At 37.5% G+C, this 24265-nt stretch overlaps 1 pseudogene; it reads right to left on the reverse strand.

Moving 5' to 3' along the window:
* Positions 1–483: 483 nt before the first annotated feature.
* On the reverse strand, positions 484–1387 carry LOC139704234 (transcription factor JunD-like; annotated as a pseudogene).
* Positions 1388–24265: the final 22878 nt, after the last annotated feature.

A 24265-nucleotide genomic window follows, 5' to 3' on the forward strand; every position in this document is an offset into this window, starting at 1 on the left:
TTTTTTTCTTCTTCCCATTTCTTTTAAAAAAGCCAACACAAAGAAACACAGGCACACACAACCCTTTGTTCCCTAGTAGAAACAAAAATACGGAAGAATCGAAAACTCTGTTCTTCTTTCTTCCAAAGGCAAAAAAAAAAAAAAAAAAAAAAAGTAAAAGAAAAGGCAGGCTGAAGGCTGTGCTGCACAGAGCCCCTTCTGCAGCAGTGTGTAGAAGGGGCGGCTAGGCCCTGGGTTTGTGTGACACCTGGCGGCAGCGCGGGGAACAGAGGCAGTACGAGGGGGTGTCATGCGCTCGCCCCCAACCTCCCAGAAGCAGGGGGTCCAGCTTGTCAAGTCCAAGGCGCCCTCTCCAACTCCTGGGCACCCTCTTGGAGGGGGTCGCCAGGGCCGCACCATACCAACTCCTGGGAGCTCAATCCCCGCCCCCTGCAAGCCCGCCCCTCAAGAGGAGGCGGGCGAGGATGCGCCCTGTGCTTGGGCTCAGTACCAGGGCACCTAGTGCTGGGGTAGAAGCTGGCGGCTGCTATTGACATGGCTGAGGACTTTCTGCTTGAGCTGCGCCACCTGCTTGGGCAGCAGGCTCCTGGAGGACGCCAGTTCCGTGTTCTGGCTCTTGAGCTCTTCACTTTCTCCTCCAGGTGAGAGATGCTCCAGCTTGCCCTTGGGGCACTTGGAGGCTGCGATATTGTTGAGCAGCTGCTTCGGCTCAGCCTTTATGAGCTCCTGCATGTCCATGTCGATTGGCGACAGCAGGCTCTCTCCGAAGCTTGGCAAGGTGGGCACCATCTGTGGCTTTCCTTGAGCACAGCTAGGCACAGCGGCCCCAGTAAATCACTGGGTGTCAGCGGCTGTGGGAAGGGAACGGGCTAGGAGGAGAAGGCGACAGTGGCAGCATCCCCAGCAGCCCCGGCGCCATCCTTGTAGTGGCTCAGGTTTAGGAAGACTTGTGCCAGCTGGGAGAGTGGCGCCGATGCCGTGCCAGAGGGTCCTCCTGCGAGGCTGCAGCAGCAGCTGGGCTGCACCCAGCCAAGCTGGTGCTGCTTGTTCAAATCCTCCAGGGCCTTGACAAAGTCCTCGGTGAACTCCTGCTTCTCCCTGGCCACCATCTTGGGTAGAAGAACTGCGTGCTCCTCAGCGTGGTTGTGACCAGCCCGTTTGTCTGGATGGTTGGTCAGCGTGGTTGGACCAGCCCCAGGTCGGACTGGAGAGCAGGCTGTCGTGGCGACTGCTGGGGGTGCAGTCTGCGCAGGGGGGCCAGAGGTGGCGCCACCACCACTTGTTTGCTCAGGCTCACGTCAGCTGTCATTCTTCACCACTCTGCCTGCGACGCTGTTTGGGGCGCCCCAGGGACACGCAAAGTTGCTGCTGCTGCCACTGACGCCATTGCCCAGGCTGCTCAGCGCCTCATCACCTTAGAAGGGTGTTTCCAGCCTCTGCATCACCATTGCGCCCGGTCTGGGAGGACTGTCCATGGCCTCCCTGGGGGCTCGCTCCCCTCCCCTGCCCATTCAGCCCTGTGCCCACCCAGGCAGTGGCCGCTGCACCTGGGCCTTCTGTGGCGGCTCCTCAGAAACATTATTCTTAAGGGAGAAAAAATTAAAGCATTTCCTCTAAAATTCAAAAAAAGGCAAAGGATGCCTTTTTTTTGCCACTTCAATTCAACATCATCCTTGAAGCTCTATTCAAAACCTGTTTCTATTCATTTATCTTTAATAAATAAATGAATAGATAAATGAATAGAAACATAGGAAATCAAACTATCACTATTTACAAATGACATGATTCTATATTTACAAAATCCCAAAAATTTCTTTTGAAAATTTTCTTGTCTAATAAATTCAGCAAAATAGCCAAATATAAAATAAACACAGATAAACCAAATTAATTTCTATACTCAAGCAATGAATTCAGTGTAATAAAAATTAGGAAAACCACCCCATTAACAGTGGCCTCAAAAAAGAAAAAGAAAGAATAAAATAAAATACTTTTGAATCAATCTAAAAAAGAGGTAAAAATACCTCTACAATGAAAACCACAGAACACTAAAGATAGAAATTGAAAATCTCCCATGCTCTTGGTAGGAAGAATGATCATAGTCAAAACGGCAATACTAACAAAATACTTATACAGATTCAGTGCAATTCCTTTTAAAAGTCCAATGACACTCTTCATAAAACTAGAAAAAGCAATCGTGAAATTCATTTAAAAAATAGGAGAGCCCCAATAGTCATTCTCAACAAGCAATTCTCAACAAAATGATTGAATCAATAGACATCACAATACTAGACCTTAAACTATACTACAGAGAAATAATTAAAAAAAGAAAGAAAGAAAGAAAAAGGAAACCCAATATCAAAATACATATAGACCAATCCATACTAGACAAAGGTGACCAAAACATAAATTGGAGAAAAGATAGCCTCTTCTACAATTGGTGCTGGGAAAACTGGAAATCCGTATGTAGAAAGATGAAATATCCTGCTATACAACACAAGCAGATGAAGTTGCTATTTTTTCAATCTAAAATAGAAAAAAAGAAAGAAGAGCATATGTTTGTGAGCAAAATATACAAAGAAAACACAAAAGAAACACTTTACAACATTGCTTTAGGAAATGGTCCTTTGGTTATGACATTAAAAGGACAGGGAAGAGAACCATAAGCAGACAAGTATAATTCCACTAAACCAAAAGCTTCTGCACAGCATAGTAAAGCATGAACAGGGAAAAGATTCAACTGTTGGAATGAGAGAAATTACTTACACATCACCTGAGAAGAGTATAAAGTCTGAAACACAAAATAATCTCTATGAAAAACCATTAAGTGAGCTGGGTACAGTGGGACATACCTTGAATACCAGTGGTTTGAGAAGCTGAGGTGGGAGGAACACAAGTAAAAAACCAGCCTCATCAAGTTAGCCAGGCCCTAAGCAACTGAATGAGACCATGTGTCTAAATTTATATATATATATATATATATATATATATATATATATATATATATATATATATATATATATATATATATATATATATATACATACATACAGAGAGAGAGAGAGAGAGAAGCATGTTGTTTGCAAAGAAATGTGGTTAGGGTGAAATGGGGTGCTACTCTTCAATGGATATAAAATTTTAATTGCATAAAATAAACAACTTCTAGATATTTGCAGCAAAATTCTGTACTTACACTTTACAATAGTATAATGTTCACTTATATGTTTTCAGAGTACATGTATCCTACTTAGTGTTCTTACTATTGTGCAAGGGAGGAAGGGAGGATACAAGGGACTGAGGGAGGGAAGATTGATGGAGAGAGAGGAGGAGGCAGAAGTCAGGGAAAGGAGGTCTAGCCCCATGATGCTCTTCCTACACAGTCAGGATAACTGCTCAAAGTGGACCTGTCCTTGATTGAATATTCTGCAGTTGTTATCATAATTTTATTGATTTTACCTTACTACTTATTTTTCATAAGTAAATTCCAAGAAGGCAGTGGACCACAGGTATAAACACAGCATATAAATGTAACCTGCAGGTATAGTGCATTTGACCACCTCATGAACACTGAGTTTTCATTCCCATTATCCCAAATTCCAGCAGGCAAGGAAATATGGTAGCTAAGAGAGAGTTGAGTATAATGTGACCATGTCTTATTCACCAGTAAGTAAAAAAAGGGAGCATGATGAAACCTGGGGAGGCCACACCTTAATGTTCAACCAGAATTAGATTCAAATACAGAAAGAAGACAGCTTTGTCACTCAAAGTACTTCACTGTGTTAACCCACCTCTCCAGCTGAGAATATGAAGGGAAAGGAAAAGTAGGGTGATCCACAGTCATTTTTCTTCCAGTTCTTTCAAACTCATTAACAAACTAGCTGGAGAAATTGTTCACAGTTATCAAGTTGTATTAGAAACAATTGCACTGGTTCTGTGTAACATTCACTGCTTTGGTATTAATGAACACAACATGGATATGTAAGCTTTCCAATGTGACTTGCTCGTAAGTTTGCATATAGAATTGATATGGCATACACAAAGATGAATGTTAGAAGTCTTGATAAAAATTTAAAATTCTGTAATAATGACAATTAAAAGAAACACAAAATTTACCATGACATGTGAAGAGATCACAGAAGAAAGAAATAGATTTCTGTGGCATGATGTCAATTGTAGAGGTCACCTGATTTTATACAGGGAGTCAAAGTTTTCATTTTGCATTGGGCCTGACAAATTACACAAGTTTCCCTAAAAATACCAGTAAAAATGTGTATACTTCCCTGGAGAAAATGATGATTCTAGGATCTGGTAAGATAAATTAAAAAATGAACCTGAATATAGTAGGAGAAAAAGAAGGAAGAGTAAGAGGAGAGTCTCCCAAGATGGCCCACATGTGGATTCCTGACAAATGACATGAGAATTAAAGTAAAAGATCCTGAAAGAGTGAAAGCTGGAAAAATATGAGCAATAAAATAAAAAAAAACCATTATCAGTAAATTATAAGTGAAAGCAACAAATGAATATATATTTACTGATAAAACATAATTGACTTCATTGATAATAAGTGATGGGAACAGACAAATATTTCATATAGAAGTGTTCAAAACAATGCAGGAGAATAGCATCCCCTCCTGCATGTGGAGTTTAGTATCCTTGTCTTTTATGGGTGGGCAGATTCAGTGGCTTGATTGCAACAAATAGTGAAGGAATAAGGAAAATATTACATTCCCAAAGGATGAAGCTGGCACAAACTGACAATGGATGGAATGTAGCACTTCAAATATTTCAGTGACCATCAGATAACCTCTATATACTTTGAGAACAAGGCATTTCAAATGCATACTATTCCTTCCAAAATTATTTAATAAGTTCTCTTTATAGGTGACTAAAAATAACCATTATCACAAGCAGGAAACAAAACAAAAGTATACTCTCTCCCTCAGTGTTGAGTGCCTACCTTTCAGTGATCAAATAGAATAATTAGTTTTAATTTATTTTTAATTAACAAATATTTATTGCACATGTTAATGGAATTGAACATAATATTTCCAAATGCAAGGCACACAGTTATCATATCTAATTATCTATCTTCTACTTTCATCCCTTGCCCTGTCCCAGCACCCTTCCTACTCTCCAGAAATTATTATGGGGCTTCTATATTACTTCTAAAAATCAACTCTAGGGTGTAGGTGGCAAACATGGTAATAGAAAAAAATTTCTGCATCTACAAACATTTGCAGAAATAAACTCTTCCTACATCTCAGAGGCCATTAATGTTAACACCTTGCTGAGTCTCCCTTTATCTCATTGTACACAATCAGAAAAATGATCTCCAGCTATTGCCTTCACTATGCTGACATTAATTTTTCCATAAATCTTCCATTTGGCTTCCCACCACCTGAGGACAGGGGCTCCACTGAGATCATCAGAAACCACTATGGCACCAAATCACAAGGTCCCTCCTTGAACACCCTGTAGTTCACTTTTTAGTGGCTTTTAGAATAAAAGGTTCTGCCTTTCTTTTTAAAATCATCTCTTCCAGAAATCTATGTCATTACATTTCCCTGATTTTCTATCTCCTTAACTGTATGCCCTCACTCTCTGTCTCCTTCATATAATTTTCTTCACCAATGCTAAATATAGGAGTGTCCCCAGCTCAGAGAAATGCTCCCTCTACTTCTATATCTTCACCCACACCTAGGGTCATACTCAACCTCATTGCAGTATTTTGCACATTCCCCCGCCTTCCAGATATTCATTTTCTTCCCAGTCCTCTCCTCTCACATTCAAACATGTTCATGTGGAAATCAAGGAGAAATCACAAACATCAACACAAAAGCCTTCTTTGAGACTAGCCTCATGTGGTTTTTCTGCTCCATACAGGATTGGGTATCAGCAACTACCCTAGAGTGCTCAAGTCAAAAATTCAGCAATTGTCCTTGATCTTTTCACCATTACACTCACACCAATCCATCCCCAAACCTGCTTATACTAAAGACAATATTATAAACATATATTGTGAAAGAGAGATACGTGTATTCCAAATTATTGCTTTATAAGTATATAATTATATGTACATTAAATGTTTATAAAATATATAATTATAAATAAATAAATCAGTTTAACCCACTTTTATTCCTGTTACCAAGTCATGCCATCATGTCATATAATACATATTCTATTGATAATCATATCCATGGGGACAAGTTCTGCTAAGTGGCCACAAATCCTCCTCATATTGAGGGACTTAAAAGATGCTTTTGCCAAAAACCACTGAATATTTACTTAGGCCTAGAGATGCCCAATGGACAACTACAAGTGAGATAACACTTGGCATCTCTGAGATATATTTATTCTATTTAATGGCTTATAATTTCCACAGCATAGAAAAGAGAAAAAAATACCTGCAATATTAGTAAGAACAACTGAAACATCCCAGGAACAACAGGTGTAGAAAGAGGCCATGACTGAATTGAAACCCTTATTCCACTTCTGAATAAATTTTGAAAAAAAAAATATATATATGTGTATACACACATACACACACACACACACACACACTCGTATATACACACACACATACACACACACATACATACACTGGATAGTTAGTGTACTACTCCCTTTCATAGCTGGATGATTAATTTCATACATACAATTAATGAATATTCGTATGAAAAAAATTAAAAAGCTGCTTATAAAACAAATACTGAAGGTCTTTCTAAAATGTTTCTTAACCAAGCCAGCCAATAAGTAGGCAGATACTTTGGTGGACGCTAGAAAAAAAAAAAAGTCAAAAGTAGAGTTCTGATGCCGTCTAGTGTCTCATTAGGAGTTAGCACTTCTAACAATGGGAAAGTACCCACATTAAGAAGAACAGTAAGTACAAGTAGGGATGAGACAGGAATTCTTGAAACCTCCTAGAGGGGTGGGGAGATGCAACTGGAGAAGTAAGCAAGGGAGGGATCCTTAAGGAGGCCTTTATCTCACAGGTAGAAAAGGATTGGGGCAGCTATGTGACATGGTCTCAGTACGTACACAGCAGACACTAAGAGAAGTCTCTGTGAACATGCCAGTAAAATTTTTGTTCCCCAAAATCAAAGTGTCTCAGGTGATATCCCCAGGACCTCTTCCAGAAACCCCTGGAACCCAATCAACCTGAAATATAAAAAAGTGCACAGCATCCCATGAGAGGGAGGAACCAAGAAAGGCTGTGCTGTGGCATCTTCAGCCTCCCTCCATTGCCTCAGTGTGTAAGGGGGAAAACTGAGACCCCCAATGGAACAGACCCTGAGGTCACATTTCTATCTCAGAGCCCAAAGATCCTGCTTCCCCACTGGCTCCACAGTCTCCTGACAGAATTTCCAGATGCCTCGCCTGACTCCAATTGCCTCCTTTGGACACACCCACCATGCCCTCTGCTCCTGCACCACTGCACCTCCTGGTTCCTAGGCTGTGCTCACCTAAGGAGTGCTGGATGGGGTGTTGCCTCCCACATGCTTCCCCTGTCTCCTCCCCGCCCACTGTTGGGTGGGCTCCACTCACTCAGCCTGACTCTGCCTCACCAGCTCTGCCCAACATTCAAGCCCCACTAGGTCCTCTCCACTTTATTTAAATGGGCTCCACCCAACATCTTGCCTCTTACCTGCTCTCTTATTCAGAGTCACCCCCACTCCATCCACTTGATCCTCTGCATTCTGTCCATGTGGCTCAGCCTCCACTGACATATTTAACACTCTTGGATTGCAGGTTTTTCCCTCCAGTTCTGGAATATTTGCAGTCTGGCTTGGCCCAATTCCACCAACATCCAATAACATAAAAAATGGCTCTGGTCTTCTTCATTAGCCATACTTTTCCATCAAGTTCACTCCTATGCCAGCCTCCCTGTGTCACCTGGCCTCTCTACTGCTCCTTGAAAACTCTATCTGAAATGAAAAAATGGGATCTTGCAGAGATGACCATGGTTGTGACATCACTGAGTCTAAGTGACAATTACCTTTGGGCTATGGTCACCTTTGAACCCCACATCTTTAATGTTTGACCTTGAACAAGTCTGCTAACCTAAGTTAGAGTATCTCCATTTACAAAATTCAGCTGATGATATACTTTATTTGCATAAACGTGAACACATTTTTAACACTATCTGTGTATTATGGATGCAGAGGCACTGGCAAGCAACTAGCAAGGTCCATGCCCTATATGTGAAAGAGCCCAGCCAGAATTTAAAAAGCATGTTTGCAAAAGATATGGCCTTCTGCTTTTCTTTAGCCCTGTGGCCTTAAGCACCTTCTCTTACCCTTTCAGCACAGGATGGGCACAGCTACTTGGCAAACAAGAGTCATCTATGATCTCTTCTCCAGCCAGCTGGGGCATCTCAGATTGGGGGAGCATAAGTGTCTGACAATGGCCATCTTTATCAAGGTTGAGTCTCAGAAGAAAAGTCTCTTTATAATGACTTATGTATAACTATTGTTTATTCTGACAGCCTGACTCAATGCTGTAGAGATAGGGCAGCAGTTGGGGACTTGGGTTTCAAGCTGCAGAAACTGAACTGGGTGCTTTTAAAAAAAATGTTCTAGATGACATTGAGGAGGTCAAGGGAACCTGATGGCAAAATTCCATAAAACCAGGAGCTGGGTTTTGCCAGATGATCTCAGTGCCCCAAACCCCTTTATAGTCTTTCCTGGAACCCACAGATATATGAGCACACTGGAAGCCTTTCTGCTGTTGCTTTGGTGCTGCTCAGATTCTTTGTCTTCAGAGAAGGGGTCTGGTTGGCTGGGTATAGGTATTGGCTGAGAGTATGAATTCTTCACATTAAAGTAGGTATTGAAGGATGAGTTGAGGTATGCTAAAGAACAAATGGAAGGACATTATAGGTAAGAACACCATTTGTGACCTCACAATGAAATTTGTGTCTTTTCAGAATCACACAACCACACCATGCCAGGTGCTTTTCTCATCATGTCATTCAATGTCCACAAACCTTTCAAAAATAGTGCCATATTTTGGGAAACTGTTTGCATTGTTCTACAACAATGCTAAAGGCTCCTATAAAGAATTCAAAATATACAGTAGAATACTGAAAAACTGGCCAAAGAGTGGGAATCTTGCCAAAACCCAGTGCCCCAAACACCAGAAATAACATTAGGTAGTATCATTTCTCAGGCCTTTTTAGTCACATAGATTGGAGGGTAAATAAAAATGCAAGGGTGGGTAGAAAGAATGAAAAGAATTTTATTAAAATGGGGTTAAATGTGGGCTGGGTTTGTGGCTCACTGGGAGAGTGCTTGCCTAGTGCACACGAGGTGCTGGGTTATATCATCAACACCACATAAAAATAAAAAAAATAAATTAAATAATGGTGAAAATTATAAAAAAGTTATTAAATATGAAAATAAACCATTTTCACTTGAATTTAAGGAAAAAAAATCAGTAGAAGAGAAGTAGTTGCTAACATGACATATTTATTTTGTGACCAAAGTGCTTGTTTGATATAAGAATACACTTATATTGTGTTTAACAATGTGTCTCAAAAGTTAAAAAATAACATTAAAAAAATCTGAAGATGAGGCTCAGTGGTATGTGCCCCTAGATTCAAACCCTTGTACAAAAAAAGAAAAAAAAAAGAAAAGAAAAAAATTGTAGTTCCTTTTTCTTATGTTACATATTGCAATTTTAGCACTCATTTTCACCTATAGTGGAGGCTGTGAAAAGTCAGTCTCTCACACATATGTCCATTTCCACACCTGACATTTTGCTGTCAGGCTATTGTTGTATGTCAAGGTCTATACTTTACCTGCCACCTCACTTTAATTGAAATTTTTTTTTCAAATCCTAGGTTTCTCTGGAGGCAGTTTTCATCTTCAGTCATTGGACCCTGGCTTCTTCCTTCTGTGTTCATTTAGATTCAAGTCTTTTTTGGAGAAGATCCACTTCAAAAAATGGGGACAGTAAGGCTTGCTTAAAATCACTTTCCCAATGGCCCATCAGTGCAGGAATTGAGATTGGGACCAGTGTTAGCCTGTTGTGGAACAGTTCTCAGGAGAGCCATGGGAGCCCTGAGATTTTGGACTTGAGTGTTGGCATCAAAAGAAAAGATACTCACTCTCTGAGAACATTCTGGGGCAGGTGAGAGATCCTGGAGATGACTCAGGCCTAACTCTGCCCGAAGGGCTCAGATTAGGTAATGTCAAGGTTTTGTCTTGTACTTTCTTTCCATCCCCAGAGACCTGAATAATAATTGGTGAAAAAGATGGCTGGTTCTCTTGGCATACATTACTCCTGTACCTGAGGACAATTAACAGAAAGTAAAAAAAAAAGAAAAGAAAAGAAAAATCAATGCATCTCTCTTTTCACTACTAGAAAAATATACCCATAAAATACTGAAAAAGATTTCCTTTTACTTGAAAGTCAAAGTAGCCCAGAGGTTGGTATTCTGGGCTTCTATGGCTATCCAGCTATCCCATCATGCCCCAGAACCCTTTCTGTTTTTCATTCTGCAATCTATTCAATACAGCAATCAGGGGAAAGGGAAGAAGGAAAAACAAAGATCTAGAGGCCCAGTTGCTTCCACTGACATCTCATTGGCCAGCACAGAATTATAGAGACCCCTACCTGCAAAGAATATTGGGGAATACAGTTTGTTTTTTACTTTTAGTTGGGTTTGGTTCTGTTTTTGGTTGTGGGGACTAAACCTAGGATAGCTTAAGCACTGAACAACCAGCCCCAACCCTCTTTATAGTTTAGAGACAGAATCTCTCTAAGATTTTTAGGGCCTCACTACATTGCTGAAGCTGTCCTTAGACTTGTGAGCCCCCTGCCTCAGCCTCTATAGTCACTGGGATTATAGGCATGTGCCACCAGGCCTACCTGGCTTTTTTTTTTTTTTTTTTTTTTACATGCTGGAGTTGGATCCTAAGAGGCCATCCTTACACGTGATTTGAGTTACCTCCCTGCCTGGGTGAGAGGTGCTTAAACACAGCCTGTGTTAAAAAGCCTTCCCCACGATTTCCTAGTCTGAGGGCTTGTCCGTGCTGAGCCGTGCCTTGCCACTGACCTGAAGACACAATTTCCGGCCCTGAGCTTGGGATGCTGCCGCCCTTATCCTTCATTGGATGGGATTTTCCCTTGAATTTTTTGTTCCCCAATGAAAGCTCACTCCCTGGCATGCTCTCCCTCTCTCCCTAGTCTCTTCTGTAAACCTCGCCACCACATTAGGTGGCTGGAGGCGGGAACTAGGAGAAGCCATCTTGGAGCTGTGCTAAAGGTAATGAGAGTCTCTTTAATTTAAAACTCACTAGCAATTTCTTATGCACCAAATCTTCTTTCATGAAGCTCACGCTGGTCACGTGGCAGAGGAACCCAGAGCCAATCACATGGGAAGCACTCTTTTTACTACTGAACTGAACTTTCAGCCCTAAGCCTGTCATTTTGAATTATTAGAAACCCATTTTATAAAATATAAGGTCCCAGTGAAATGAATTAGTGATACCTGGACCTGGACCTTAACAACCAGTTGTGCTCAGGTGGCTTAGTGCAGGCAAAGTGCGTAGTCACATGGTGGCATGAAAGAATGGGCATCAAGTGAGGAATGGGTCCTCATGGGCTGTTAAAGGAGAAACGCTGGATAGGTGGCCAGGCTGAGATATTGTTCTTTCATATGTGTTAGGGTGGTCATCCCAGATACAGAAGGGGTACAGGGTGAGTTCATTTGGATGGTTACACACTGAGATACATCTCCAGTTTTTAAAATATTTTTTCTTTGTTTGTTTATTTATATGTGGTTCTGAGAATCAAACCCAGTGCCTCACACATGCCATGCAATTCAATTGTGCTACCACTGAACCACAGGCCCAGCCTCATCCCTAGCACCTTTTATTTATTTATTTGATTTGGCCCCTCTGGGATTGAACTCTTGGATACTCCACCACTGAGCAATATCACCAGCCTCATTTTGTATTTTATTTAGAGTCTCACTAATTTTCTTAGTTCATCACCATTGTTGAGACTGACTATAAACTCTTGATCCTTCTGCCTCAGCCTCTTGAGCTACTGGGATTACAGGTGTGTGCCACTGTGTGTGGGTCCCCTTTTCTTTCTTGTTTTTTTTTATTATTATTTTGATAAAGGGTAAAATTATTTCTCAGGAACTCACTAAGTTAATGAGGCTGGCTTTGAACTCTCAATACTCCTGCCTCAGCCTCCACATCTACTGGAATGAAAGGCCTGTGCCACTGAGCCAACTCTAATACAATTTTTAAAGTTATTTATTCCATGGTAACATAGATCTATTTAAACTTACAATCAAAAAACATGCATATAATATATTCACTTATTATAAATAAATTTTTAAGAATTAGCATATGCCATTTTTATAAAAATAGATGTCACAAAAATTACTCCCATTGACCAAATGTGACCTATAAAATCTTGAGACATGGATATTTGATTTATATATTTTTATTCTTTTTCCAGATTTATTATTATAGACAAGTTCAAAACACTGAATGAGTGAATGCAAAGAATTATGCCAATTTCCAAAATTATTAATTGAGGATAATATTTTTTTCCTAGTAATGACATTTATTTTCCCACAAATACTGCATGTGGCATTTATGTGTTAAAGCTAAAAAGTTGATTACACAGAAACTGAAACAGAAATGCTTCCCAGATTTATGATAAGAATGAGAAAGAGATTGATTGTGTGTAAGGAGTTCCAAAATCAGTTAAGACCAGAAAGTAACTCTTAGGTTTTATGGCACAATAAGGTGATTACATTCTATAATAACTTCTTAAACAAATCAAAATAGCCAGAAATTTGCAGGTTTCAAACAAAGAATAATAATTTTAATTAGATGAAAATAACCCTGATCTGATAATTACACACTATATACACATGTTGAGTTACAATAATGGGTCTCATATCCAAGTACAAATAGTAGATTCCAGTTAAAAATTAGAATAAACAGAAATCAACTCTTTGATGTTTTAACGAAATATCTACATCACCTCAGATTTTAAAATGGTATCCTATGTTCATAAATGTTTTACTATTTTGTTTTTTCTTACCATCCTGTCTTTTATATCTAAAAGGTCTAAAGAGTCATGGAATGATTTAGCCTCATCCACATGGTTTTCTGATGACTGCTATTTTTTTTTCAAAACTTGTTTACACTTTATTTTCTTATTTTATTTTTTATATGGTGTTGAGGATTGAACACAGTTTCTCACATGTGCTAGGCAAACACTATACCACTGAGCCACAGTCTTAGCCCTGATGCCTGGTATTTAATAATATGTAGCTTGAAACAATTTAAAGTAAATACCTACTATTTCAGACACTTGACTTAAAACACAACATGCCTTATATAGAAAATTTTCTATCAGATTAATATCAAATTTTCTGTATCAATTTTATGTGTGTTTTTTTTACTGAAGAAATACATTGCTTCCTTCAAGCAGATGAATATTGGGATTTTATGGAAGTTCATTTTTTAGGCTTGGGCCAAATTCTTGTTCTTTAATTTATAACATTACAATGAAATGACTTTGAGTCTATCTGAACTGTGACTTTAAATACAATCCTTTATTCCAGATGATTGAGGAGAAGACAATAATAATATATTTCTACTGATATTCAATAGCTGGACTTTGGTCACTTAAGATATTTTTTCTGGTCATAATAATAACATATATGCAAGGAGGATAGCTACATTGGGGATTCAAAGACAGGCCTAAAATACTGCCAAAGAGCTTTCTACACATATTGCTATAATATTTTAACATTATGAAAACAATTTGAAGCAAAAACATATGTAGCCATTATTAAAAGAAAAGATTTAAATCTATTAAATCACATATATGAGGAATTGCATAATTAAAACATAATGGCCAGCATTTCTACTGAGGACTTTTTATTTCAGAAACCCATCCATATTTGATACTTGTTATTCTTTCATACACAATAGCTCTAGAATATATGTAATGTGACTCCTTATATGCCATACACGATGATCAGATTTAGCATCAAGGTAACACTTTAACTCAATAAAAGATTATAAATACAAATTAAAAAAAAATCACTAGAGGGCATGATTTTCAGTGTCTTATTAGATTAGAGTTTTCAATATGTTCCTACTGCTTAATCTAGAAGAGAAAGATGCAATCAAAGTAACACACTACCACAGAAAACCTCAAGATGAGATTATATCAAGAACTTTTTTGATGATATATGGTAATTCTGAATCTATAAGAAAGCCTATGTACAGTGGGAGCAAAACTACCATTACATAATCCAGATATAATTCGGTAATAATATTGGAATGGCATCTTGAGGATATTAGAGGGACTTGATAACTGAAGTGAGAAAAATGTGTTTTGGGTGAATCCACATATATCCCTGGTAAGAGGATAGGCTGAGATTGATGAAGATGACACTATTTGAAACAAAGGCTTCTTCTTCATTTTCTCCTAAGATATATACTATTAATATGGAATATGAAAAAGATGAAAAAGATCAACAAACTATATTATTTTATTAATAAAAGAAACATTTTCCTCTGAAGTTTATTTTGAGATTTCAGCTAACACCATAATTTTCTTCTGAAACTTCACATTCCTTTTCTAGCACAAGATCTAGCCCAAGAACTTTACCATTGGTATCTTGGCCCTAATACATCTAGGTTTGCTGATAATTATGGGGTTCATAGTTACAGATGTTTTTGTCTCATAATTTTGGAGATGACATCAAATAAAAATTAATAATATACTTTTACAGTTTTTTAGGGGGTGCTTCTCCATTTGTACCACCTGCCCACTGAGTGTTCTCTATGACATCACCTTCAGCCCCAGAAGCTCCTGCTTGGCAAAGTTCAACCATCAATTCTCACATCAGAGCATGTGATTCCTTGTTCATTGTGGGTATTCTACATGTTTTTGAATGCTTGATTCTCATTCTCTTCTACTGCCATCATCAATGTGACCAAACATGATCTTGTATTCACTACTGTATGCTGAACAATTGTACCAATGTATTACTTTCTAAGGCATTTATTTTCAATATTGGGGGTGTTCCAGGAATTCTTTTTTATAGGGTTCATGTCCTCAGGTCTTTCTAAAATTCAATAAATAGATAAAACTCTAACTAAAAAACAAATGATGTTATCACTATTAATACATGAACATTAAAATAAATAAACAATATTTAAAACTCTTAATAGGTGTAAGGACTTAGATAACATAGATCAATTTGGTGGAAGACACAAAATACACAAAATACCAAATCCTTGGTGATCTTTGTACTGGGAAGAAATTATTGTTTTCAGCATTTGGTAGGGCACTGCTATTTTCTTCTGTAACCATGACATGGTATCAATCATATGTAAAAATAAAAAAAAATAACAGAAATAGGAAATGGTTCTCTCAGAAAAAAAAGAAAGTACAAGCACATTGTGATAATGCACAGAATATCCAAAATGTGGCCTCTGTATATGGGGCATCTACAGAAAGCATGAACTTGTATACATGCTGGGAGAAAGAAAAGTGTTGCAACCCTCCAGCGAATTGGGCTTTATTGTTTGAAAGTATAAAAAATAGCCATTGATAAAGCAATATTTCTTGCAGGACTGAACATTGAATGTACATTTGCAAGAATATAAAATAGATTCCCAGAGCTATTCAATACAGAAATATTGTTAAGTAATGAAATTCAGAAATAGCCCGAATGTCCATCATTTTTTTTAGTTCCAACTTTCGTCTATCTATTTCATGGAAAGTTAAGATTTTTGCATATGTGAAGTGTTTTCCAGGTTGTTTCATTGAGTGAAAAATAAGGGGCAGAAAGCATATACAGGAACACTCCCTTTTGGGTAAGAAAGAAATTTACATAATAACATATTATTGTTATTACCTCCTACCAAAAAAACCAAAAAAGAAACAGTAAGATTATATACTAGAAACAATTAAATCAGTTGTTCATGAAGGGCAATGTTTAAAGATTAGTGGGGATGGAATATAGGTGAGTCTTCAGTGTATTCTAACATGGGTATATATTTGAGCCACATTAACAAAAAACATGTTCAAAACATAGAATTAAATCAAAGGACAAAAATCAAGCCCAACAGACAGGTAAGAGTCTGACAACACAAACATGAACCATATTATTTTGTGACTAATAAATTTCTTAAGCTTGCATGATTTCCAGTGTCTTTTCTCCAGTGTGAACAAAATGTTTACCTAAAGTAGCAATGCTTGCTGTAATGTAACATTTACTGATCAGTAATTGGCAATAAAGGATCACAGGATTCATATGCAATGTTTAGTGTCAGCATAGAAAGGGACAAGTTGGGTTTTATGCTTTCTCCATTAGACTGGAGTTTACAGGAGCAGCGGCAACTTCTTATCTAGTGTGAGCAGCCTGGTGAATACATAGATATGATTATTAATATACATTGAAGAATTCCTTGAAAGTTTAATGCCGAGAACACAGAGATTACTTGACAGTTACTTTCCGATCCAGGTTTCAGAAGCTAAGCTATACACACTTGGGGAAAAATGACCAGTCCTAGACACTGTGTGAGTATGTATTTTAATGTTGTGGTAGTTTATCATGAGCCTAGGCAGACAAAGGTGGGGTCCCGCAGGTTATTAAGTCATGGAATAGGATTATTGTCATTTATTAAAAGAAAATTACAAAAAAAAACTTCTCAATTTATCCTGTGAGGACAGAGATGGTGTACTTCCTTACTCTCATCAAGCTGCTATAATAATCTTTGGTAGACTGGGTGGTTTATAAGCCACAGACACTCATTTTTCACAGTGTGTAAGATCAAGGCACAAGGCAATTCAATGTTTGGAAAGGATATTTCTAATGGGTAGAAGCTTCTGGCTGTGTCATCATGTGATGGAAGAAGCTAGCTAGCCTGTAGCACTGTTCATTATAACATTAATTCTACTGATGAAGTATTCAGCCTCAGGACCTCAACTCCTCCCCAAAGACTCACCTTATAATACCATCACCTTAATGGGGAGGAGTTCAACCAAGTTACCCAAGGGGACAAACCTTCAAATTAGAGCTTTCTATGAAAAAGCAAGTTCTCAATAGTCAATAAACCTGTTAGAAACTTGATCTTGGACATCTGAGCTTTCAGAAGTCCACAAATGATTTTTTTGTTGTTGTTGTAAGGTATATGTTTCTAGTACTCCCTTAGAGGAGTCCAAACAGACTAAAATATATTTAAAGTGATAATTCTGTCTTTTCAATTGTTCCTTCAATATGAACTCTTCCCTGAATTTTACACAGGTTATCAACTCTCTGAGCATCCCTCCATGTATGTGCCTATGTACATGCACATACAAAAGCAAGGAGCTTGGGGCTTTCCACCAAGCTCAATCCTCATATTCTGCATTTCTACATGTCAAATTTGGGAACCACCCACTTGGCCCCATCCCTTCAAGGCAGGCAAATGCCTCCTGTGGTGTTACTCTCTGAGCTACCTCTTTCAGATAGGAGTGAAGCCTCCTTCTACCCTGCACTCTGAACTCTGCTCTCACGTCCTCACTGGCCCTGCCTGTATCCTGGTTAGAGTCAGGCCTTCCATTGCACCTGTACATCATTTTCCTGCTCTATGACCTGATCATTATGTGCCAACACTTTACCATGCTCATCTGTGCATTTTTTTCCTCTGTTCCCACAGCAACAACGAAGCTGCCATTTGCTAGCTGTGTGATCTTAAGCAAGTTAACTTGACACAGCTGAGCATTCCTGTCCTGCAACATGGGTGTAAACATGGCTTCAACTCATTGAGTTCTTATTGCCAGTGAAGAGATCAGGGATAGAATTCTCAAAAACAATAGTCCAATACATGGTCATCAATTGCTCCTGATGTCATTAAGTGTCACAATTACTAGCTGTCAATCTCACTTCACAACATGGGGAACATGAATCCTTTAAAAGGAAAAATAAATAAATAAAATAATTAAGTTCATATGGCCAGTGGGCCCAGGTTTGCTCTGACTCTAGATTCCCTACCCCCAACCAGAGCTCAGGGCAGAATAAATACAAAGGTGCCACATGAGGAGAGGACTAATGTAAAGCAGATAAAGGCAGTTTAATGAATGAACAAAAGGGAAAGAATTGAGGGAAGGAACCAAATCCTATAACTGACACTTGGAGAATCAGGAGATTTTACCTTCACATTGACTCCCTTCTCTTGAGAACAAAACTGTACTGAAAAACAGACCACTGAGACGGGTTAGTCATCAATGCAGACAATAAAGGACACTCTGGAGGTTACCAGGCTGGTTGGTGCATGTACAAATAGTCAGAACCATGGATTGGAAGACCTCAAATGGTTCACATGAGACCTTTTGCTTCCTCCATCTGCATTCCCTGGTTCACACAATGGCAGGCTGAGCTTGGACCCTGAAAGTCCTGTGTGCTGGCAGGTGATATTCCCAGAAAATAGCATCTACACATATTTTCACAAGTTTACTCATTCTACTCAGCCACAAACAAGAATGGAATTATATCATTTGTGGGAAATGAATGAATCTGGAGAACATAAAATTAAATGAAATAAATCAGATGCAGAAAGTCAATTGTCAAGTCTTTTCTCTCATATGTGAAAGGTAAAAGAAAAATGGAGTTGAAAAAAGAAGTGGATATCAAAAAAATGGAGAAAGAATACTTGAGTTTAGACTGATGAAAGAGAGGATAAGAGAGATGATTCAGGCACTGAGAAATGAGACTGGTCAATGATGTTATGCCCATATATGTATAGGTCACAATTGAACATACTAATAAAATAATTACAATGTCCTAAATTAAATGTCATTTTTGGTACCAGTGACTGAAATACAGCAAGCTTCACCATTGAGCAATATCCCCATCACCAGTCCTATTTTTGTATTTTTTTAAACAGGGTTTTTCTAAGTTTTTCAAGGCTTTGCCCAAAGACCTAAAGCTGGGTGCCCACAAAGCAAAAATACAAAGGACTGTCATCCCCCTGGCCTATGGAGCACTCACTAGGCACTAAGTGCTAACTGTCTATGACTTCATTTAATTCTCCCTATAATCTTGGGAAGCAAGTGGCATTATCCCCATCTTAAAGATAAATAAATAGGAGAGAAATTAAAGATCTAAGGAGAGAAATTCAAGATCTATTCAAGCTAAGTGAGGTGGCACATGTCTGCCATCCCAGCAGATTCGGAGCCTAAGGCAGAAAGATTGTGAGTTCAAAGCCAACCTCAGCAAAATTGAGGTGCTAAGCAACTCAGTGAGACACTGTCTATAAATAAAAATACAAAGTAGGACTGGGGATATGACTCAGTGGTTATGTGCCCCTGAGTTCAATCCCAAGTACCAAAGGAAAAAGAAACTATTCAAGCCTCTATAAATATATAAAAGCCAGAACACAAATGTATGATATGTACTCAGGACCTTGGTTCATTAACATTTATATTATACTAGTCATAACATCTAGGAACCTCCCTGCAAGCTTAATAAATCCAATGCTTGAGAGTAATCCCCAGATATTTTTGTTTCACTGACTGGAGCTAAAGTCCAGGTATCAGGGTGATTGACTCTACTGCTCACAATTAGAGATGCAATCACTTTTATATTAAAAATCAGGGAAACTTAGACAAAATGATTGGATTCACCTGCTCAATGTTGTGCATCAAGTCCACAGGAAAACCAGGGTGTGTGTCTGTACTTCTGTAGCTCTCCAAAGAGATCTTTGTGGCTCCAACAAAAGAAGACTCCACAAAGCTGAGGGGACACAAGCCAACCCCTCTGCCACAACTCACCCCACAATACTCCCAGGGAATAAGTGTACATAGAGGAGAGAATTCCAGGTGGTAACTTGGTTATCAATGGACAATGCCACGCAAGGAAATAGGGAATAACCCAATCCAGCAAAGGCAGAGTATTGGCTGGGCCAGGATGGGGGCTGGCCTAGAGGATAAACTTTTCCAAGGCACATGAAGCCCAGGGCTTCCTCCTCCCCAAATGAGCCTTGCCTTATCACACATATGCTTGTTCAACTATTTATGCCCTTATCCTATTTTATATTTCTCTTGCACATGGCTTTGGAGGTCTTATGCTTTGGCATTTCTTACATTTTTTAATGCATCTTTCAAACTACTACAAAATCAACCATGTGGAATATTACCTGTACAGGTTACAGTTTTATTTTATTACCATTTAGCTCAAGTTTCCAAATCTCTCTGAAATACACTTTTTTAGTTTTTATGATACTTTTATTATCCCTTTACATATTGACAATGGTTGTGATAAAGCAGTATCTTCTGATTTCAACACCTGGAATATCAGTGACCTGCTTAAAATGATTGCACTTTCTTTTAATTCTATTTCATATTTCTTTTGCACATGGCTTTGAAGGTCTCATGATTTGGCATTTCTTATAAATGTTTTTTCTGCAGCTTTCAAACTACTCCAAATTCAACCATGCGGAATAGGCCTTACAGGTTTTAATTGATTTTATTATCATTTAATTCAAGTTTCCAAATCTCTCTCAAAATACTTTTTTTTTTTCATTTTTATGATACTTGTATTAACTCTTCACACATTGACAATGGTTGTGATAAAGCAGTATCTTCTTAATCCAACACTGGAATTTCAGTGACCTGCTTGAAATGATTATACTTTCTTTTGATTCTACATCACAAGTCTCCATTTTATTTTTTATGCTTTATATAACTTTATATATAGTACAGACACTACTAAGCTAATATTACATGGTTTGTCTCAGAGAAAGGGCAGGCCTCCCCTCTACCTCTGTTAGTGAATATGATGGCTCATCACAGGTTCCTTAGGGTTGCCTTTCAGCATGGGCTCTGACTCAGCTCCATGTTTAATCTTCCTGTGATCTCCTCAGCGTGTAGCCTTCAGTTCTTCTTCTTCTTCTTCTTCTTCTTCTTCTTCTTCTTCTTCTTCTTCTGAAATTTCAGATTAATTTCATTAATTAATTATTAATTTTAATTAATTAAGTATTAATCATTAATTAATTATTAATTTAAATATTTTACACAGAGCCTGAATCACAAAAAATCCATTTCAGAAATGGTGGCATAAAGAAACAACACTACCCAGAAACCAGGTGCTTCATGTGAGAAAAAGCTAGGGAAGAGGATCCTGTAACACATGATAGAGAGAGGACCCTCAGAGCCATGGTGTAACCATGGGAGGTGCCAGAAATCCCTCACCCCAAATTGGAGGCATTGCAAATTGTTTAATTTGACTGGACTAATTTGATCTTATGATCAGAGTAATAGCAATTTTGTTTGGACATGATTCCAATTGATATGCCTTTCCAAATATGTCCAGAAAAAAATTTGGAGACCATCTCTCCCAGAATTGCTGTTATCCACCAAAGAAGAAGTAAAATTAAGAGACAGCTTACATGTTACACTGGGAAAGCCACAGTTCTGTGTTTTCCAGGGAGATTTTTGTCATATTTCTCTAGACAATAATATTATAGGCCTGCAGAGACAGAACTTAAAGATGTCTTTCCTTAAAACGTGCAACTCTTTAGGCTATTACCTGCAAAACATCATCCTTTGCCTCATCCATCTGGATAAGTGCCTCTGCATTCTTAGATTCAGAAGTAGTGTGCAGTTGGGTCATGGACAGGCTGTGGAAGGAGGAAATTTTAGCATACTAGTGAGGTTTCTTGTAGATGCAGGAGAGAGACTTCAACTCCAATAATTTTACTCAATCCAGAGGACTGTGTTCTGTATGGTACATTGAGGATATTTTCTTCTAACAATGTTTGCTTCTTTAATTTTATATCCTCCTAAAATGAGTCATTTTTAATAGGTAATAATGATTAATTTTAGTTTTCCATTTGTTCTAAGTTTAATGAGTTCTAGTGATACAACTTACATATGGAATGTCATCTATAGATTTTAAAAAATTACTTATTTGTATACATATTATAAAAGAAGACATGAGTTTTAATTTAATATTTTATAAATTTTATTTTATTTTATTTTCATGTGGTGCTGAGGATAAAAACCAGGACCTTACATATGCTAGGCAAGTGCTCCACCACTGAGCCATATCTCCATCTGTAATTTAGCATTTTTTATTTATAAATGTGCTTCTGTAATATTAAAAAATAAAATAGAACTACTATTGATGTGAATTTTATAATTTGAGTAATTATAATTTTTAAATTTTAAGAATGAAATGATATTTTATGTTCAAAACTTCATTTCATAAAGGGCAATATCACAATGCCATAAACTAATTATATTTGTCATAAAGTCTTTGGATCCAATTTAACTCAAAATATTAAAAATTTCCTGATCCTGTACTCTTTCAGTTAGGAAATTACAAATAAGAGAATCATGATAAAAGGGTTTGGAAGCACACTAAATATTTTTGAAAATCAAATGAATGTACTAGTAATTTCCCATTCCTGATTAAAAATAAACAGGAATATAATTTCCAAGTTTAGGGGAGGAATATTTGTGTTCATTTGTTCTTTATGTATTAGTTTCATGTGTGTATATATATGTGACTATATACATACATATATGCCCTTTCCCATTTCTGTCACAATGGAAATGTCTGAATCTAATTTTTCTTAAAGGAACATTTAGGTCAGTGGAATCCCATTCTACCCTGATCACTGTACTTAAATTTCTGATTTTTTCACAAACTCGGTTGTTTTTAAGTTCTTTTTTTGCTTGTTTGTTTGTTTGTTTTTTGTCTTTAGCATGAACAAATAAGTGTAAACCTATCTCTTTCTCTGGTCACTGAAACACAAAGAACAAGATGACAAAGGAAAGCCAAAGTTGTGGGGAAGAAAACCAGGACTTGAATTTTACATAACTACATCAATCAGAGAGACAGACTGCACTCTAGGACTCCTTGGGTTTCCCAGTAATGACAGTTTGACATCTGTGAAGAAGCACCTATCTGGCTTCCTATTTCATTACTTTAAGTTTAAACAGATCTTAATTTTATGATCCATATAAATTTATTGATCTTCAACTATGTGATAACTCTAAGGCTAGACTCTGGAATGAGGAGTTCTTTAAGCCACTGTGCATTTTCTAGCTTGCATGGTAATTGCTCTCTAATTTAGAAACTGTATGATTACCAAGAGTTTTTTTAAAAAAATCTATAATTAGAAAGAGGCATATAACTCATATAAGCATATGTTACATTAATACATCTGAATAAATGAAGCATGTGAGATCACAAAACAAAAACAGAACTAAAACTACTCACAAAGCTATAAAAAGTGCTGCAATTACAAAAAAAAAAAAAAAAAAAAAAAAAAAAAACCTGTCTTTTAGGTCCAAAGCATGTGTTTTCAAAGTCCTGTAGCTAATAAATGTCTATACCTTCTTTATTCCAAATTTATTGCTGTGCATGCATTATCATAATTTGTTTGAAGGATCATGTGTTGATATAGAGTTTCATTTCAAAAAACTCTCTTAAAAGAACTAAGAATTTTTCTTGTAACATCATCCATCACTAATTGTATTAGTACCATAGTTATATTGTGAATTTTGAGCCTATTAGAGAAGTTTGCTTAAAATTTAAGAATTCTGTGTCACTGAAAAGGTAGGAGATATATTATATTAAAGCTGACCTTATTGTTTAGGAAAGAGAAATCTGTCAAAGGAAATATATCCAGGTATTTGGTCATTTTTGCGGTACTGATCTGTGTATAATAAGTAAAATTTAATTTTATTTGCAGATTTATGGAACTGTGCTTCAAAATAAATGTGCCTTGAGAAATAATATTAGTGTATTTAACCTCTACATCTATGTCTAGAAAATTTACATAATATCATAAAAATTATGTTTTGTGTAGAAATGCTATTCACTGTATTGTATTTTGAGGAGATTCATGGATTTGGTATTTTTTTCTTCAAATATGTTTTGTCAAAAATAAACAGAACTTGGTTATAAAGCTTTTTTTATATTATATCATCAATTTATGGTGACGTTTTTATTCTCTTTCAAGCACAACTATATATGAAAAATAGTGATTCTTTTTTTTTGGTGTCATGTTATCTCCAAAATTGTTTTTATATTTGGATACAGTGGATACCATGGTCATAGACCAATAGTAATATTTTTATTTTTTGTTAAGTGTGGTCTGATTCAATTTTAGGCATGATGTATTGGCACTTTATTAGTGGTACTTGCTTAGCATTGCAACATGGAATCAATGTCCTTCTGGTGAAGAGAGTGAATTGACCTACCTAGGATTGTAATTTCTCC

Source organism: Marmota flaviventris, unplaced genomic scaffold (genome assembly GCF_047511675.1).
Source record: "Marmota flaviventris isolate mMarFla1 unplaced genomic scaffold, mMarFla1.hap1 Scaffold_48, whole genome shotgun sequence".
Classification (NCBI taxonomy): Eukaryota; Metazoa; Chordata; class Mammalia; order Rodentia; family Sciuridae; genus Marmota; species Marmota flaviventris.